Consider the following 9,777-nt stretch of genomic DNA (forward strand, 5'->3'; position numbering starts at 1 on the left):
AATGAGTTGGATTGGCACAGTGAGCCAAAAGTAGGCTCAAGAGTAGCAATAATTGTGAAGTTTGCCCAGGGCCTAGCAGGTGTTTGCTCTGTTGTGCATAGGGTCGCTATCAGTTGGTACCAACTCAGTGATACCTTAACAACAACAGTAGCCCCTATGTCACAATAAATGTCAGTTTGTTGTACTGTGATGACTTTCATGTTGTGATGCTTGAAGATATGAAGAAATTGAAAACATTACAAACTTCTGAAGTTTATAATTGATAAAATATACAATCAATATTCATTAATAATTAATAGTGGTAGGAATACAAAAGATGGAGAAAAATAAGATCTCTAGAGATAGATGTGAAGATAGAGAACTCATGATAAAATTTAGTATGACCAGTGACTTAATCATTAAGTATCTTTTTATAACAACATAAAAACTCACTGAATGAAACACACAGAGATCAAATTGGCTATATCTGTGGAATTAGATAGTGAAGAGGCTCATAATCATCAGCCAAAACAAAGACAACGACTTTCTGTGAAACAAACCATTATGTGCATGTTCAAACGGAAACAGAAGAAAACAAAATAAACCTTTAAGAGATAAAGTACAATTATTAATATACCCAATATGAGTTTAGATGCAATCTCAAGAATAAATTTGATGCATTGAACACTAATGACCAAAGATGAGATGAGTTGTGGGATGGCATCAAGGATATCATAAATGAAGAAAGTGAAAGGTCATTAAAAATACAGGAAGGAAAACACAGTACAAAATGATAGTCAGAAGAGGCTCTAACACTGATTTTTGAATGTATAATAGCTAAAGCAAAGGGAAGCACTAATGAAGTAAAAGAACAAAAGATTACTAAAGACAGTCTGAGATGACAAGGTAAAGTATTATAAAGAAATATGAAAAGACCTGGTGTTACTAAAGCAAGAAGAAAGAAGAAGGTTGACATTTTTCAAGCTCAATGAAATGAGGGGGAATAAAAATCAAGTTTCAAGTTTCAGTAGTGAAAATTTCAAAGGGAACTAGTAAATGATGCACAAAGCATCAAAATAAGATGAAGGAACACACAGAGTCACTGTATTTAAAAGAATTGGTCAATGATCATCTATTATAGAAGGTACTATGTAATTGGGTATTGACAGCAATTGAGGAAGAAGTCTAAGCAGCACTGAAGGCACTGAATTCAGTAATTTAAGGAATACTTATTGAAATGTTCCAGAAAATGAATGCAAACCTGCAAGCACTTAATTATCTTTGTCTAGAAATTTGAAATACCTGGACAACTAATTGGAACAGTGCATTCAGAAGAAAGATGATTCAACAAAATGCAGAAATTATTGAGCAATATCATTGAGATGATACGCAAACAATATTTTACTGAATACAATTCAAAAATGATTACAGTTGTGCATTGACAGAGAGCTGCCAAAAATTCAGGCAAGATTCAGAAGATGTAGAATGAAGGATATCATTATTGCTCTCAGGTGGATATTGACTCAATACAGAAAATACCATAAAAATATCTACCTGCAGTTTATTGACTAGGTAAAGACATTCAATTTCATGGATCATAGCAAATTATGTATAACATCAGAAAAAAAATGGAATTTATAGAACACTTAATTGTGCTCCTGCAGAATCTGGCATAACCCAAGATCTAAACAAAAGAATGTACATAGTTTAAAATAAGGAAAATTAAGCACTTTTGTTGTTGTTAACAGTTCAGACTCATAGCTACCCTGTATAGGGTTTCCAAGGAGTGACTGGTGGGTTTAAACAGCCAGTCTTGTTGATAGCTTGTGTTTACCAGTCCATAAAGTTATGCATGAGAATTGTATAATTTTACCATATTTATTTAATCTATGTGCAAATAATCTTAGACACCAGATTATATAATGAAGAATTCAATACCAAGATTGGAAGAAGATTCATTAATAACCTGCAATGTACAGATGACACAAACTTGCTTGCTGGAAGTGAAAAAGACTGAAAATATTTACTGATGAAGATCAAAGAATACATCCATAACTACAGATTACAGCTGAACATAAAGTTCAAATAAAGTCCTCACAATTGGATCCATAAATGTCATAATAAGATACATATAGAGAAAATATTGAAGTACTCAAAGATTTCATTTTACTTTTATTCCTAAGCAATACCAATGGGAATAGCAGATGAGATATCAAACAACATAGTTCATTGAGGAAATTTGCTGCAGAAGATCTCTTTAAAATGTTAAAAAGCAAAGATATCAAATTGAGAACTGAGATGCATTTGAACCAAGACAGTGAATTTTTATTTTCCAAAAACTGGGCAGTAAATATGGAAAACCAAAGTGGAATCGAAACATTTGACATATGGTGTTGGCAAAGAATATTAAATACACTAAGGACTTCTTAAAGAATTAACAAATTTGTCTTTGAGGAAATATTGCCAGAATAATCCTTAGATTGAAGGATGGTGAGACTTTATTTTATACCTTTTGAAATGTTATCAGAAAAAGGTAATCATGCTTGGTAAAATAGAATGTGAAAAACCTAAAGATCTTCAATGAGATGGATTGGCACAGTGACTGTAAAAATGGGTTAAATTATTGTAATGATTCTAAATACGGCAAGAGACAGCTAATTGTTTAGCTCTGTTGTACTTGAGTGACAATTAATTGGAACCTCCTCAAGGACTCCTAACAACAACAGTAAAACCTATGAGTGTGAATCCATTTGAGAATAGGACATTCTTGGATGTGTTAATGAGGTCTGTGAAATAAAATAAAAAATACAACAGATTACTTTGATTCAAGGGATTTGCCTTAGCAACCAGCCTAAAAATGAAAATAATTTAAAAACGCTTGATCAAAAACTACTAATATTTGGTTACCTAAAATGAGGGGGTGAAAAAGGCAGGCACAAAGTGCCTGGCTTACAAGGCTTCAAGAGGGAGTTTAATTTAAGAGTGTGGGGGCGAAGATAGAGTCCCCACTGAATAGTTTTCATCTTGTCTAGATAGGTCTGGTAAAAAGATATGAGGATAAGATTCATATGGTTCAATAGTGAGTAATTGTTATCATATATAATTGTGACTGTCACAACTGTAAAGGTAGAAGTTTTGTAACCAAAATGGGAGCATAGTTAATATTACAGTCCAGAAACAGAATACTCTATGACCATCTAGGGAAAAGAGCACAAGTGGAATGTGGTACCTTATTCAGAGAAGCAGCAACACCAGAGATGGAGGCAAAGATGGGGACATGAAGAGAGGGAGCAGCTGAGGACTCTAGATTCATGGAGACAGAGGGACTGAGAGCTGGCAGTCAGGAGGCAGATTTGCAGAATGTGTCCTTTGGTGATGTAAATTATTATATATATGCCTGAGTGTTTTTTGTTTATTTGTTTGTTTATTTTTAAAGAAAGAGCTAAAATGAATAGAGAGAAATATTATTAACTGATGGTACATGGTGGGGATTACAATCATTATAATGAAACAAAGTATATGGTATGTTGAATGTAAAACTGATGATCTGCCTAGTAAACTTTCACTCAATTCACAATTAAAAAAAAAAAAAATTTCAACCAATAAAAAAAAAATACAAAGAGAGTATAAAAAATATATCAGAATGGAATTGGTATCGTCACAATAAATAAGAACCTAATGAAGGATGTAGGTATTGTAAGTTCCCTTAATATAGGAGGGACCTTCATATGAAACAAAAATCCTTTGAAGAATTATTTTGCTTGGTAGAAAGAGTTATTGCCAACAATGTTATCTGAATACATTAGTTAATTTCAAGTTTTAATGTTGATTTCTACTGGTTAGATTAAATTTGCATAAATTTATAATGAAAATGTCTCCAGGCTTAAGTTTTCATGCTCAAAAATGCATGGCCTGGGCTGTATACATGCCAGTTTCCTGGATCAAATGCATGACATTTATATGGAAATGAGTTAGCCAAACACATTAAAATCCAGGCAGAAGATTTAATTCACAGGAGGAAAATGATAAGTGTGGAGATATTTCTCTCAACTCATTGTGTTTGAATTATTTGGGTTCAGTCTCTTGTTTTCTCCAGAGAACTATGTGTTTGTTGAAGCACTTTAGGATGTAGAAGTAGAGAATGGATTAGAATCCAAAAGCAGAGTCTTCTAAATTGTTGGCATTCAGCTAATGGAAGATTGGATAGACCATTTACTTCTCAGTGTCTGGGTAGAGCTCTGACCATCAACTTTCCTCTCAAAAACATTAAGGATAATAATAATAATAATAATCTACAAAGGAGCTCTGGTAGCATAGTGGTTACTAATCGGGCTGTGAACCTCAAGGTCAGCAGTTCGAAACTACCAGCTGTTCCGCAAGAGAAAGATGAGGCTTTCTTCTCCCTTAAAAATTTACAGCCTCGGAAACCCTGTTCAGGGTCGCTATGGGTCGGAACCCATTCAACGGCACTTAACAACAACAACAACAACATAGAGGTACAAGCTGTGCTCTGCCGCAGAGGGACTGCCCAATCACCTAGAGACAAAAACCCGTGGTTCTTGAGCCTTCATCACTTGCATTTGCTCTCCTTGGGAAAGTGACGCTGGTGTTAAAAGTGGAAATTCTAAGAAAACTAAGGGAATGAATTTCCCCAAGAGCTAAAAACACCTGCCAATATTGCCTGTAGCTTTTTAAATTTTATGTTTTCACCCAAAACTAATAAATTGAAACATTGTTTACTTGCCTTTTCTGATTTGTACAATGTTGTTAATAATAAATCTAGTATCTCATTATTAAGTGCCATCCAGTCAGTCCTGACCCTTTCTGACCCTGTATAAGGTTTCCAAGGAGCAGCTGGTGAGCTTAAACCACTGACCTGAAAAACACTGTATGATTTATTAAGCTAAAATTCAGAGGAACCATAGTTTTAAGTAGGAGCTCTAGAGGATAAGCACTGGACTCAAAAACACATAGTAAGCAGTTCAAGCTCATGGCTTCTTCACAGAAGAAAGATGAGGCTTTCTTTACCAGCAATGACTTACAGCCTCAGAAACCCTTTAGAAAGTGTAACTATGTTTCTTAACCAACTCAAGGTACTTAGCAACAACAGTAGTTTTCAATATGTAAAGTACTGGAGCTATTTCTAATTCTAAATCAATAGCCTTTAACTACTTTGTCATCTTGGAAACCTGAATTCATTGAGAGAAAAAAAAAAAAAAAAAACAGAGAAAGACATCTTTAACGCTCTGAAAAATGTCCAGTCCCCAGGAACATTTTGTTCTTGAAAGAAAAGGCTCTGCCTTAATTTGTGAATTGTATATTTAAAATAATCATTCAAATATATGTTTATTTTTTAACTGTTCAAGACTTTATCTTTAACAGGCCATGTCAGTGTAGATTGTGTCTTAAACTTAATCACTTTTGAGATATAAAATGAACAAGTTAGGCACAGAACAAACACAAATAGAGGAAAATATAGATGCAATGTGAATATATCCCAGGAACCAAGGAATGTTAGGACCACAGAAGCTGGTGGATACAGGGTCTTCTCCCACGCTTAACAGAGACAGAAACTTTCCTAATGACTTGTAAATTACATTGACAATATTAGCCTCCTAAACATTTTGAAAATAAATTAATGCCACCTAATTATGAAATGAGGATACTGAAGGATTCCTGTGGCAAAATACTGAATGATGCAGAAAGCATCAAAAGGAGATGGAATAAATACACAGAGTCACTGTATCAAAAATAAATGGTCAATGTTCAACCATTTCAAGAGGTAGCATATAATCAAGAGCCAATGAGACTGAAAGAAGAAGTCCAAGGTACATTGAAGACATTGGCAAACAACAAGGCTCTATAAATTGAAGGAATACAAATTGGAATATTTCAAAAAACAGATGAAGCACTGGAGTTATTCACTCTTCTGTGCCAAGAAACATGGAAGACAGATACCTGGCAAACTTATTAGAAGAGATCCATATTTGTGCCCATTCCAAACAGAGGTTGTCCAACTGAATGCAAAACTCACAGGATCATACCATTAATATCACATGCAAGTAAAATTTTGCTAAGGATAACTTGAAAATGCTTGCAACAGTATATCCTCAGGTAACTGCCAGTGGTTCAAGCTAGATTGTGACAAGGACTCAGAAAAAGGGATATCATTGCTTATATCAAATTGATCTTGGCTGAAAGCAGAGAATACCAGAAAGATGTTTTACCTGTGGTTTATTGACTATGCAAAGGCTTTTTTTTTTTTTTTTTTTTGTCAATTTTAAATACAACTTTATTTAAGATATTGCATTTTCCACTTACAATATAGTGCTAAAAGAGTGCAATGTTACTTCCATTCCCTATGCTCTTAACTCAATATTTAAGTATTGAGAATGCCCAGAAATCTAGTACAGTAGTTCTACTTTTTAAAACTTCTGTTGAATGTGCTACAAATTTGAGTCTTTCAATGTTTTACTGTGGAAAAATGCTAAGGTAGCTATGCTTAGATACTGACTTAATCATCCTCCTCAATAGTGAACCCAGAAGAGGCTCTACCAGATGGAGGAAGCCCCCAGGCATGCCTCCTGCACTTTGGTACAACTTATTAATGATGGGTTTGCAGACTTTCTCCAGCTCTTTCTGTTGGTGTTCAAATTCTCCTTTCTCTGCAGTCTGATTCTTATCAAGCCAGTTGATAATTTCATTGCATTTATCAAGAATCTTTTGTTTGTCTTGTTCATTGATCTTGCTTTGACGTTTTTTATCTTCAACTGTTGCTTCCATATTAAATGCATAAGATTCAAGTGAATTTTTAGAGGACACCTTATCCCACTTTTCACATCTTCAGCTTTGTACTTCTCAGTTTCCTGAACCATCCATTCAATGTCTTCCTTACTCAAGCAGCCCTTGTCATTAGTGATGATAATTGTGTTCTCTTTTCCAGTACTCTTATCCACAGCAGAAACATCGAGTATACCATTGGCATCAATATTGAAAGTGACTTTAATCTGAGGAACACCACAAGGTGCAGGAGGTATGCCAGTAAGTTCAAATTTGCCAAACAGGTTGTTATCCTTGGTCATGTGTGTTCACCTTCATAAACCTGAATGAGTACCCCTGGATGGATGTCATAGTAGGTTGTAAAATCTGTGTCTGCTTGGTAGGTATGGTAGTATTGTGCTTGAATGCAGTCACAACTCCACCAGCAGTTTCAATACCAAGGGAAAGAGGTGTGACATCCAGAAGCAATAAATCTTGAATATTTTCAGACTTGTCTCCAGATAAGATGGCTGCCTGGACAGCTGCACCATAAGCAACAGCCTCATTAGGGTTAATACTGTTGTTCAATTCTTTGACATTGAGGAAATCCTAAAGTAGTTTCTGAATCTTGGGAGTACAGGTAGAGCCACCCACCAGGACAATGTCATGGATCTGTGACTTGTCTAGCTTGGCATCCCTAAGAGCTTTCTCCACAGGATTCAGGGTGCCATCAAATAGGTCAGCATTGAGTTCTTTAAATCGGCTGAGTAATGGAGGTATAGAACTCTATGCCTTTATACACAGAATCAATTTTAATACTGATCTGGGTGCTAGAATAAAGGGTGCACTTTGCACATTCATAAGCAGCGTGGAGGCAGCGAACAGCCCTCTAATTGTCACTAACATTCTTCTTACGCTTGTGCTTAGACTCAGCAATAAAATGGTTGATGATTCGGTTGTCAATGTCTTCTGCACCTAAGTGGGTATCTGGCGGACACCATCCTGCCAAGGAGCAGAACAGCGAGAAGCCTTATGCATGAAAAGTTCATTGCTTAGCAAAGCAACAATGAATGTCCTCCTTGGTTAGCAAAGCTACAAGGGATGATCCATGCAGGGGACCCGCGGTTTCTAGCTTTCCCTTGGAAAAATAGTTTATCTCTGATTTCCTTATAAGAAGTTTTAGAAAATCTTGCATAATCATTAGATACTTTAAACAAACCTCATGTTATAATAGTTGCCTTTAACATTAACATTAACTTTCATACCATATTCAATCTTATGTAGTTATAAAAATTAATTTTTACATTAACAATAAGTTTTAACATTAGATGTAACCACACTAACTAAAGTTTTAGCAATTCAAGCTTAAAATTGTAAGAAACATTCCAGGTGGTTTTAGTCAAGGACATTAAGGCTTTTAGAAAGCAGCTTAGGAGACAGTCAAGGGCAGTGAGAGCTAGGGAACAGAGGCAGGAATTTGATTAGAAGTTTTAAGAAATTGTTAACATGAGAGAATTACTGTTTTGTTCTTAACTATGAAACTTTAGGGTACTTTTATTTTCTTGTTTTTATTGTTTGATCAATTATATGTATGACCAGTTATAGTAAAAATATGTATTTGATTGTAAGCTGTAACTAATGAATCTACAGAAAGTAATAGATGTTGGTAAAGATAGAAATTAAGATGTAGAACTTTGTTTAAAATTAACCTTACACTTTAGGGAGGATTAGAGAGAAACACAGTCACTCACAGAAGGCAGACGTTATCAAAGTAACTAAGGAGTAACTAAGGAGTGTAGATACGCAGGAATGTTTGGTGACCTTGTGTTCCTCTTGTACCTTTGATGTAACAATATAATATTTGATTGATTTGTAACTGCTTGTATGTGACTGTTATGAGATCATAGCATATTCTAAATGGGATATAAGAAGCAACAATTTTTGAAATAAAGAGAGTCATCAGAGAGAGAGTCATCATTACCATCATCTGCCTGAGACTCAAAAATGACCCATTGACTTTTTGAGTTTTTTTTTTTTTCATTCAGCCAACTCCACATCCTCTTTCAAGAGTCTCCTAATAATTTGTCGAGGCTGGTCCCCGGCAGGTGTCTCCAGCTGTGGATTTGACCTAAAAAATTCTATCTTCAATAGTGAGTATTGACAAATCAAAATTTCTTCCTCCTAAGTCAAAGATCAGCACATTTCTTTGAGCATGAACCTTTTTGTCTATGCCATAGGCAATAGCAGCAGCAGGTTGATCAGCATTGATGATCCTGAGTACGTTGAAGCCACCAGTGATTCCAGCATCTTTGGTGGCCTGACACTGAATAGTTAAAGTAGACTGGTACAATGACAACTGCATTGGTAACAGTCTTTCCAGGGTAGGCTTCTGTGATTTCCTTCATCTTTGATAGAACCATAGAGGACACTTCCTCTGGATAGAAAAATTTTGGTCTCTCCCTTATATTCTAATTAGACCTTGGGCCTGCCGGCATCATTCACCACCATGAATGACCAATGCTTCATATCAGACTGGACAACAGTGTCATCAAATCATCTTCCAAAGAAACATTTGGCACCAAAAAAAGTGTTAGTAGGATGTATAGCAACTTGATTCTTTGCAAAATCACCAATCAATAGTTCGGTGTCAGTAAAAGCAACATCACTTGGGGTGGTTCAGTTGCCCTGATCATTTGCGATGATATCCATTTTCCCATGCTGGAAGACACCCATACAGGAGTAGGTGATGATAAGATCAATGCCAAATTCAGGTCCCATAGGCATGATTGATCAGCTGAAGTCTGGATTAAGAGCAAAAAAGCAGACTGCAAGGCTGCCAACCCGAAAAATAAGCTGCAAAGGCTTTTGACTGTATGGATCATGACAAGCTCTGGAAAACACTGCAAAGAATGAGTATTTCAGAACAATTAATTGTACTAGTGAGGAACCTGTATATAGACTAAGAGGAGGTCATTTCAACAGAACAAGGAGACAGTGAATTGTTTAAAATCAGGAAAGGTGTGCACCAGGATTGTATTA

At 35.5% G+C, this 9,777-nt stretch overlaps 1 pseudogene; it reads right to left on the minus strand.

The window, feature by feature from the left end:
• Positions 1-9,522, minus strand: part of LOC102835322 — a 96,972-nt pseudogene extending 87,450 nt beyond the window's left edge.
• Between the last annotated feature and the right edge of the window lie 255 nt (positions 9,523-9,777).

Source organism: Chrysochloris asiatica, unplaced genomic scaffold, assembly GCF_000296735.1.
Source record: "Chrysochloris asiatica unplaced genomic scaffold, ChrAsi1.0 scaffold00628, whole genome shotgun sequence".
Lineage (NCBI taxonomy): Eukaryota > Metazoa > Chordata > Mammalia > Afrosoricida > Chrysochloridae > Chrysochloris > Chrysochloris asiatica.